Raw genomic sequence first — 10,833 nt, 5'->3', positions numbered from 1 at the left:
TTTGCCTATTGGTTGACTTTGATCACCAAGTGAAGTAGTATTTCTCAGGTTTCTCCATGGAAAAATTAATCTTTTCTGAACTATACTTCTCTCTTGTGAACTGTACTCTGAAAAGAAGTCACACAATGGACAGCCCACTCTTAAGGAGTGAGGAGTTACACTCTGCCATTTATTTTTAGGCCAGTTCTATCAGTGATCCCTAAAATGTATGCATTGTAGAGTTAATTGAGCTTATTTTAGACTCGTGTCTTCTCCCTACTACTCCCCACCTTATACACAAGAGTATTTTGTTGTTCAAAGTAATGTAATTAAGAGATTGCTCCCTGACATTGAGGAAAAGATTGCCAGCTTGCCTCCTAATACCCATTCTTCCATTATTTGTAATGAAGTCCCATTTGGAAAATTGTTTCATGCATTGCAGCAAAATATGGCCACGTGACTAAATTCTAGCCAATGAGATAGGGAAGTTGCACAGTTTCTAGGAAAGCTCTCTGGAAGGGCAAGGATGAGAGTACTTTCTGCCATCTGAGCTTCCTATACACACAGACACATATATATACATATATACAGTTAAGAAGTATCTCTGTGTGTTCATGATAATTTTAGGGATTCTTGAGTGGATCTCTGTTACTGATAGTGGAATGTAATTCTTAACCAGTAAAAGCATATAAAATAAATACGTGTTTTTTTCAACTCATTTCCTATAAGCAGCAGATCCTGAGCAAGGTCTTCAGAGACCCTTAAGCATAAAACATACTGTCTCCAATTCTTATATGTATTTCTTTATTGTTAACAGCTTTATTGAGGTATAATTTATATATCGTAAAATTCACTGATCTTAACAGTACAATTTAATGATTGTTAGTAAATTTACACAGTTGTACAACTATCAGCATGAATCAGTTTTAGAACATTTCTGTCTCCCCAAAAGAGATTTCCAGTCTCTTCCTCGTGCCCATTTGCCATCAGTCCTCCTACCCCCAACCCCAGGCATTCCCTAACCTACTTTCTGTCTCTATAGATTTGCATTTTCTGGACATTTCATGTAAATGAAATTACAGTCTTTTACATCTGGATTCTTTCACTTAACGTAATGTTTTTGAAATTCATCAGTGTTGTAGCATGTATCAGTAATTTGTTATGTTGTATTGTGGAACAGTATTTCATTGTATGGATATGCCCTTTTGCCTATTCATCCACAGTTGATGGACATTTGGATTGCCTCACATTTTGGCTAATACGAATAGTACTGCTGTGAACTTTACATGCATGTGTGACTCATGTTTTCATTTCTCTTGGATAGGTACCTGGGACTAGAATTGCAGAATTATATGGTAAATTTATGATTATCTTAAACTGCTCTCCAAAGAGGCTGTTCCATTTTACATTTCCATTGGCACTGTATGAGGGTTCCAGCTTGTCCACATTCTTACCACCTTTGTTATCATCTGTCCTGTTTTTGTTGTTTACCTTTTGTTGTTGTTGTTGTTGTTGTTGTTGTTGTGAGACAGAGTCTTGCTCTAACACCCAGGCTGGAGTGCAGTGGCGCAATCTTAGCTCATTGCAGCCTCCGCCTCCTGGGTTCAAGCATTTCTCCTGCCTCAGCCTCCTGAGTAGCTGGTACCACAGGCACTCACCACCATGCCCAGCTAATTTGTGTATTTTTACTAGAGACAGGGTTTCACCATGTTGGTCAGGCTGGTCTCGAGCTCCTTGCCTCAAGTGATCCTCCTGCCTCAGCCTCCCAAAGTGCTGGGGTTACAAGGCATGAGCCACCAGGCCTGGCCTTGTCTGCTTTTAATAACCATGCAGGTGGGTACAAAGTGGTACTCTTTGTGGTTGTTAACTGCATTGCTCTAATGATTAATGATATTGAGAACATTTTTCATGTATTTATTAGCCATTTGTATATCATCTTTATTGAAATGGCCTTTTGAATATTTTAACCATTTTTTAATTGTTTCCTTATTGAGTTATGAGAGTTCTTTATATATTCACTTATTTTCAAGAGAGTTGCCAAGGCAGTTGGGAAAGAATAGTTATTTTTTAGCAAATGGTGCTGGATTAATTGGATAGTCACATGCGGAAAAAAAAAAAAAAGTGAAATTAGATCCTTACCTCACACTGCATAAAACATTAACTCAAAATGGATCAGAGACCTGTCTATAAAAGCTAAAACTATAAAACTTTCAGAAGAGAAGGTAAGAGAAAATCATGATCTTTCTTTTTTCTTTTCTTTTTTTTTTTTTTTTCTGAGACAGAGTTTTGCTCTTGTTGCCCAGTCTGGAGTGCAATGGTGCGATCTCAGCTCACTGCAACCTCCGTCTCCCAGGTTCAAGTGAGTCTCCTGCCTCAGCCTCCCACATGTAAGCTGGGAATACAGACATGTGCCACCACGCCCAGCTAATTTTTTTGTATTTTTAGTAGAGACAGGATTTCTCCATGTTGGTCAGGCTGGTCTCGAACTCCTGACCTTAGGTGATCACCTCAGCCTCCCCAGAGTGCTGGGATTACAGGCATGAGCCACCGCACCCAGCCAATTTTTCTTTTTTCTATAGCTTCATATTTGAAGTGACATATCATGATCTTAAGCAGAAAGTTCTTAGATATACTAAAATCACAATCCATAAAAAAACAAAAAATGATCAATTGGACTTCATCAAAATTAAAACCATTGGCACTCTATCGGTATTTTCTATATATATGTAGATGGTCCTCGGCAATGACATTAAAAGAGAAAAGTTGCCAGTTTCAGCTATTAGTTGATTACAGTTGGAAATATCTGGATTTTCAGGTAATGTAGGGATGCTGTCGAGGCAGAAGAGAATAGTTTTTTGAGACGGAGTCTTGCTCTGTCGCCCAGGCTGAAGTGCAGTGGCACAATCTCGGCTCACTGCAACCTTCACCTCCCTGTTCAAGCTATTTTCCTGCCTCAGCTTCTCGAGTAGCTGGGATTACAGGTGTGTGCCACCACACCTGGCTAATTTTTGTATTTTTAGTAGAGATAGGGTTTAACCATGTTGGCCAGGCTGGTCTCAAACTCCTGACCTCAGGTGATCCACCCACCTCGGTCTCTTAAAGTCCTGGGATTACAGGCGTGAGCCACTGCACCCAGCTCAGAAGAGTGTTTTTACAGTCCATATTTTGCACATAACCTTTGTAGTACGCTGAGAAATTACCCCCTCCCCCACTCCCAAAGATATCTTTGTCCTAATCCCTGAAAACTGAGCGTTACATTATATGGCAAAACAAAAAAGAAGGAAGGGTTTCTTTTAGAGTTTGAGATCTTGAAATGGGAGATTATCCTGGATTATCTCTGTGGGCCCCAGATCAATCACATGTATCCTTATAAAAGAGCAGAGGGAGATTTTACACAGAAGGGAGAAGGCTGTGAAACCAGAGTCGGAGATTGGTGTCCTGCAGCCACAAGCCAAGGTAATGTCAGCAACTAGCCACCAGAAGCTGAAGGAGCACACAACATTCTTTCCTAGATGCTCCAGAGTTGTGCAGCCCTGTCAATCCCTCGATTTTGGCCTAATGATACTGATTTCAGATTTCTGCCTCCAGAACGGAAAGAATTTTTTTAAACCACCAAGATTGTGGTAACTTGTTATAACATTTACAGAAAACTAATACATACAACCTTATACCAACACAAAATTGCCATTTTATAAACAATGCCTTTTCTTGCACATGTATCCCAGAACTTAAAGTATAATTTTTTTAAAAAAGTAATAAAAGAAAATGCCTTTTCTCAGGGCTTTTGTTCAGGCTATATCCTCTGTCAGCAATAATTTTTCTTACCCACCCTCAACTCTCCTTTCACTTGACTACTTTAGGCATCAGAGATGGTCCAGAAAGATCTTAATTCCCCAGGCTAAGTTAGGACCTTCTAATTTCGCATAGCTTCCTGTATAAGTCCCCTCCAGTTTTAAATTTAACTTCAAGTATACAGAATTAATTGGCATGCATCATGACACACTCATCATCGATTCATGCATGCCCCACCTTTTGAAAGTTTATTTTTTTAAATAATAAATGCCCGTAAAACCTGTTTGTCAAAAGGAACTAACCAAATCACCTATTGGACACATTAATCCGTTACCACCCACTGTAATTGTAATCCTCAATCACTCATCATTCTTTGCTTTGTATTGTATGTATTTAATTGCATATGTGTGTTCCTACAAATCACGTTTTAAGTATCAGATTTTTACCATAGTGGTATTATGCTACTGCATGTATGATATCTTCTGGAGCTTCCTTTTTTCACATGTTATTGCTAAAATTTTTTATAGGATTGCATATTGTACATCATTCGACTGCTATATAATCCATTTTGTGAGGAAACCACAGTTTATCAATCCACTTTACCATGGGGCGTTTAGAGTTTTTCCAGGTTTTGATTATTGTAAACTGTTTTAAGGACATTCTTGCACCTTCTGTCTGTTGTACGTGTTGTGCTAGAGATCCACTTAGGCATTAGGAAACACCATACTGAAGATAAAATAAGGAAAGACTATTGGTGTAGGGGAATGTCAAGTAGTAACTTGGCCCTAGTTACCTTTCCTAGGCTGTAATGGATGAGGAGTGGCTGTTGAAACCCAAAGGAAGTTGCATGTAGTCTGCCACCTTGAGAAAAGCAGTGATCTGCAGTTACAGTGTCGAGTCAGCCCCAGGCAACATTACATCACAGAGGGAACCAGGAAAACAAGTGCTCTGACTTCACAGCTTACACACAATTTGTTGGAGTCAGAGTGGGGAGAAAGGACCCTGTCCTCCAAATATCAGGGATCTGTGCTATGATTGCTGCTCCTGATTACACAGGTGCAGATGAAGGTGGACGGCCTTTGTTTCACTTCCCTCCAATGTTGCAAGTCTTTTTCTTGTGGCTCTCGGGGGATTTAAAACGCTGGCACCCTTTTTCCCTTTTGGGAGCCAGACATTAAGACTAGACCATTCAAAAACAACTGTATATATTGTCAGATGTGGTGGCTCATGCCTGTAATCCCAGATCCTTGAGAGACCAAGGAGGGAGGATCACTTGAGCCCGGGAGTTTGAGACTGCAGTAAGACATGATTGTGCCACTGCACTCCAACCTGGGTAACACAGACCCTGTCTTTAAAAAAGTGAAGAGAAAAGCCTCAACAACTGCATACGCAGGGAAAATTAGAAAGTGACTGCATGCCCAAAGAGAGGCTCAGAAAAGCTGAAAAGATCTGAAGTTTACAGCTCAGACTGATTCTTGGCACAGAGACAAAAATTAAAAAAAACAAAACAATAACAATAACAAAAACAGCAAGCCCTGGGGAAAGGGAAGAATCTGATTTCCAGAGTTAATACAGTAATATATTTAAATGTTCAGTTTCCAACAACAAAAAAATCACAAGGCTTACAAAGAAACAGGAAAGTATGGTCCATTTAAAGTAAAAAAGAATAATCAACAAAAACTTTCTGAAAAAGACCTGATGGCAGATAAACCAGGCGAAGACTCTTTTAAAAACTGTCTTATACTAAGAGACATGTAGTATGAAGAAAAAAAACTGTCTTAAAGAGCTCAAAGAACTAAAGGAAAATGTGGAGAAAGAAAACTGTGTTATTTATTTTATTGCTTTTACTATTATTAATAAAAAGACAGACTCTACAAAGAAATCAGAAAGAAATTCTGGAGCTGAAAAGTGTAATAACTAAAATGACAAATTTAGTAAAGAGATTTAAAGGCACAGTTGAACAGAAACCTGCAGAAGAACAGTCAGCAAATTTGAAGATAGGATACTGGGAAGTACGGAGTCCGAGGAACAGAAAAAAAAAGACAATTGAAAAAAATGAACGGAGCTTAAAGAACCTGTGGAACACAATAAAGTAGACTAACATACACACTGTGGGAGTTCCATAAGGGGAAGAAAGAAAGCAGCAGAGATATTTGGAGAAATAATGGCTGAAAACTTCCCAAATTTGATGAAAGACATGAATATAAACATCCAAGAAATTCAGTCTCCAAGTAAGATTATCTGAAGGAGATCCACACCAAGACACATAATCAAACCTTTGAAAGGCAAAAGAATCTTGAAAGCAGCAAGAGAGAGGCAACTCATCACGTATGAAGGATACCTCGTGGGATTATCAACAAATTTCTCATCAGAAACATTGGAATATCAAAGGCAGTTAGCTAAAATGCTAAAAAACAAAAATCAAATAAAAAACCGTCAACCATAGATCTTATATCTGGCAAAAGCTGTCCTACAAAAATGAGGGAGAAATTAAGACATTTTAAGATAAACAGAAGTTGAAGGAGTATGTTACCACTAGACTTGCCTTGCAAGAACTGTCAAGGGACTCCTGTAGAGTGAAATGTCAAAAAAATACTAGACAGTAACTTGAACTTGTATGAAGAAATAAATATCTGAATAATGGTAAATACATAGGTGAATATAAAAGCTAGTAGTAGTATTACAGTAATGGCTTGTAACTGCACTTTTTGTTTTCTACATTATTTGAGAGACTAATATATATTTAAAAACAATTATTACTGGACTCGGCACCATGGCTTATGCCTGTAATCCCAGCACTTTGGGAGGCCAAAGCAGGCAAATCACCTGAGGTCTGGAGTTCGAGACCAGCCTGACCAACATGGAGAAACCCTATCTCTACTAAAAATACAAAATTAGCTGGGCATGGTGGTGCATGCCTATAATCCTAGCTACTTGGGAGGCTGAGGAAGGAGAATTGCTTGAACCCGGGAGGTGGAGGTTGCAGTGAGCCAATATCACGCCACTGCACTTCAGCCTGGGTGACAGTGCGAGACTCCATCTCAAAAAAAAAAAAAAAAAAAAAAGAGGAAAACACATATTTGCTGTTTAAGCCATTATGTTTTGGGTGGTTTGTTAAGCAGCACTAGCACAAAATAATTATTAGTACTAACTAGTGTTGCTATAACTTTGGTTTGTAACTCCACTTAATTTTATTTTTTTTTTGAGACAGAGTCTCACTGCATCACCCAATCACCCAGTCTCAAAGTGCAGTGGTGCAATCTTAGTTCACTGCAACCTCCACATCCCAGGTTGAAAAAAAAAAAAAAGGAAAGTAATTCATTTGAAAGAATTATTTGTTTATGTTTTTGGAGAAACGATTTATATGGATGTAGTTTTGTGACAGTAACAACTTAAAGGATTGGGGATGGAGCTGTAAAAGAGGGTTTTGGTATATTACTGAAATTAAGGTGGTATGAATTCCAATTTGAGCTTTATAAACTTGGTAATACCATGGTAAACACAAAGAAAATCACTATAGAATAGGCACAAAAAGAAACAGGAAAGGAATGTAAACATTTCGCAGCAAAATCAACTAAACACAAAGAAAAACAGTAATGCAGGAAAATAAAGGTAAAAGATGATAAGGCATACAACAGGGATAAAGCAAAATGACAGTATAAAGTAATTTATAATGACTTTAAATGTAAATGAGTTAAACTCTCCAGTCAAAATATAGAGATTGACAAAATGGATAAAAACTCATGATTCAACTATATGCTGTCTACAGGAGACTCACTTTAGGTCCAGACACAAATAGGTTGAAAGTGAAAGGGTAGCAAAAAATGTTTCATGCAAATGGTAACCAAAAGAAAAGCAGGGTGACTATAAGACAAACTAGATTTTAGTTTTAAAAATTTACGAGAAATAAACTCACAGAATGCATTCAATAAATGAACATCCATCTGTTCTCCTCCAACCCTGCTTTTGTCTGTCCTCTCCTTTTGTCTGTTAGTCTCTCACTTAATTTTTCTCTTTAATGAAAACTATACCTAACTTTTGGTTATCTATGCTGATGGAAAGCAGGTGAACAGGAAGATCTTAAATGTGTAAATTATTCAAAAGACTCTTTAAGGCACAAGAAAAGTTTATAGACAAAAAAAATGACTTTTATTAATAAAGGTTCAATACAGCAGGAAGATAGAAACATAACCATTACACACACATAATGACAGTCCATCAGAATATATCAAGCAAAAATTGACAGAATTGAAGAAAGAAAATAGATGATTCTACAATGACATTTGGAGACTTTAATACCCCACTCTCAATAATGGATACAACAACCACACAGAAGATAAGCAAATAAATAGAAACCAACTAATGTAAGAGTCATATACAGAATGTTCTACCCAACAACAGCATACACATTCTTCTCAAATGCAACACAGGACATCTTCCAGGATACACCATATTTCACAATTTAAGTCTGAATACATGTAAAAAGATACGAAGTATCTTCTCTGATCACATTAGGATGAAGTTAGAAATTACTAATAGAAGTAAAACTGGAAAATTCACAACTTGTGAAATTAAACAATACACTCTTAACCAATGGATCAGAGAAAACATCATAAGGGGAATTAGAAAAGAGAGACAAGTGAAGATGCAAACAACATATCAAAGCTTATGTGACACAGTGAAGCAGTGCTAAGGGGGTACTTTATGACTATAAACAATTTCTATTGTAAAACAAGAAAGATCTCACATCAATAAACTAGTTTTACAACTTAAAGAACTAGAAGAAAAAGAGCAAACAACCAAAAGCTAACAAAAAGAAAGAAATATTAAAGATTAGAGCAGAGAAAAACAACATAAGGAATAGAAAAACAACAGAGAAAATTAATGAAACTAACATGGGTTCTTTGAAACAATTCAATCAACAAAGTTTTAGCTGGATGGACTAGGAAAAGATGAGAGAAGACACATTACTAAAGTCAGAAATCAGGCCAGGCATGGTAGCTCATGGTAGTAATACCACTTTGGGAGGCCAAGACAGGTGGATCACTTGAGGTCAGGAGTTTGAGCCCAGCCTGACCAACATGGTGAAACCCTGTCTCTACTAAAAATACAAAAATTAGCCAGGTGTGGTGGTGGGTACCTGTAATCCCAACTACTCAGGAGGCTGAGGTAGGAGAATTGCTTGAACCCGGGAGGTGGAGGTTACATTGAGATGAGATAGGACCACTGCACTCCAGCCCGGCAGACAGAATGAAATTCCATCTCAAAAATAAATAAATAAATACATAAATAAATGAAATAAAATCAGGAATGAAAATGGGGACATTATTACTGATGTTACAGAAATATAAAGGATTATAATAGTACTGTGAGCAATTATATGCCAACAAGTTGGATACCTTAGATGAAAAGGACACATTTATAGAAACACAAAACCTACCAACACTAAATCATAGAGATAAAAAATCTGAATAGATCAATAACAAAGAGATTGAATTTGTAATCAAAAATTTCCTGACAAAGAAAAACCCTGGACATGATGGCTTCACCAGTGAATTCTAGCAAACATTTAAAGAACTATACCAATCCTCAAATTTTCTAAAAAAAAATTTTTAAAGAAGGAACACTTTCTAACTCATTCTGTAGCCAGAATTGTCTTGATACCAAATCCAAAGACAGTACAAGGAAACTACCGACAAATATTTGTAGTTTTCTTTAGTATCCTTTACAAACACTGATGTAAAAATCCTCCACGAAATATTAGCAAACTGAATTTAGCAGCATATTAAAAGGATTGTAGGCCAGGCATGTGGCTCACTCCCATAATCCCAGCACTTTGGGAGGCCAAGGTGGGTGGATCACTTGTGGTCAGGAGTTTGAGACCAGCCTGGCCAACATGGTGAAACCCCATCTCCAGTAAAAATACAGAAAATTAGCTGGGCGTGGTGGCTTACTCCTATAATCCCAGCTGCTTGGGAGGCTGAGGCAGGAGATTCGTTTGAACTCGGGAGGTGGAGGTTGCAGTAAGCCAAGATCACGCCACTGCACTCCAGTCTGGGTGACAGAGTGAGACTCCGTATCAATTTAAAAAAAAAAAGGATTGTACACCATGACCAAGTAAGATGTATTCCTGGAATGCAAGGATGATTCAACATACAAAAATTGATCAATGTATATGCTAAATTAGCAGAATGAAGGGGGGAAAACACATGATCATCTCAGTTGATTCAGAAAAAAAGCATTTGACAAAATTCAGCACACTTTTGTTATAAAAACACTCAACAAACTTGAATAGAAGGAAACTACCTCAACATAAAGCTATATATGAAAAACCCACAGCAAATATCATACCCAATGGTGAAAGACTGAAAGCTTTTCCTCAAAGATCAGGGAGAAGACAAGGAAGAGCACTTTTGCAACTTCTATTCAATGTAGTACTGGAGGTTCTAGTCAGAGCTTTTAGGAAAAAAACAAAAAGCATTTATGTTGGAAAGGAAGAAGTAAAACTATCTGTTTGCAGATAAACCTTATAAGTAGAAAAAAACAAAGATTACACACACATACACATGCCAAAGAAAAAACTGTTAAGAGCTAGTAAGTGAATTCAGCAAAGTAGCAGGTTACAAAGTCCACACACAAAATCAGCTGCATTTCTAAACACAATGATCAATCTGAAAAGGAAATTGCAAGAAAAATTCCATTTACAATAGCAACAAAAAGAATAAAATATTTGATAATTAACTGAACCAAGGAGGTGAAAGACTTGTACGATAAAAACTACAAACCATTGGTGAAAGCAATTAGTGAAGACATAGATAAATTGAAACACATCCCATGTTCATGGATTAGCAGACTTAATATTGTTGATGAGGTTAACATAACCCAAAGTGATCTACAAATTCAATGCAATCCCCATTAAAACCCCAGTGACTTTTGGGGAATTTTTTGGAAAGATAGGAAAACCCAATTCTAAATTTCATATGGAATCTCACAACACTTTGAATAGCCAAAACCATATTGAAAAAGAAGAACAAAGCGGGAGGATTCACACTTCCTGATTTC

Source organism: Macaca fascicularis, chromosome 8 (genome assembly GCF_037993035.2).
Source record: "Macaca fascicularis isolate 582-1 chromosome 8, T2T-MFA8v1.1".
Taxonomy (NCBI): domain Eukaryota; kingdom Metazoa; phylum Chordata; class Mammalia; order Primates; family Cercopithecidae; genus Macaca; species Macaca fascicularis.
This window is presented reverse-complemented; position numbering follows the sequence as displayed.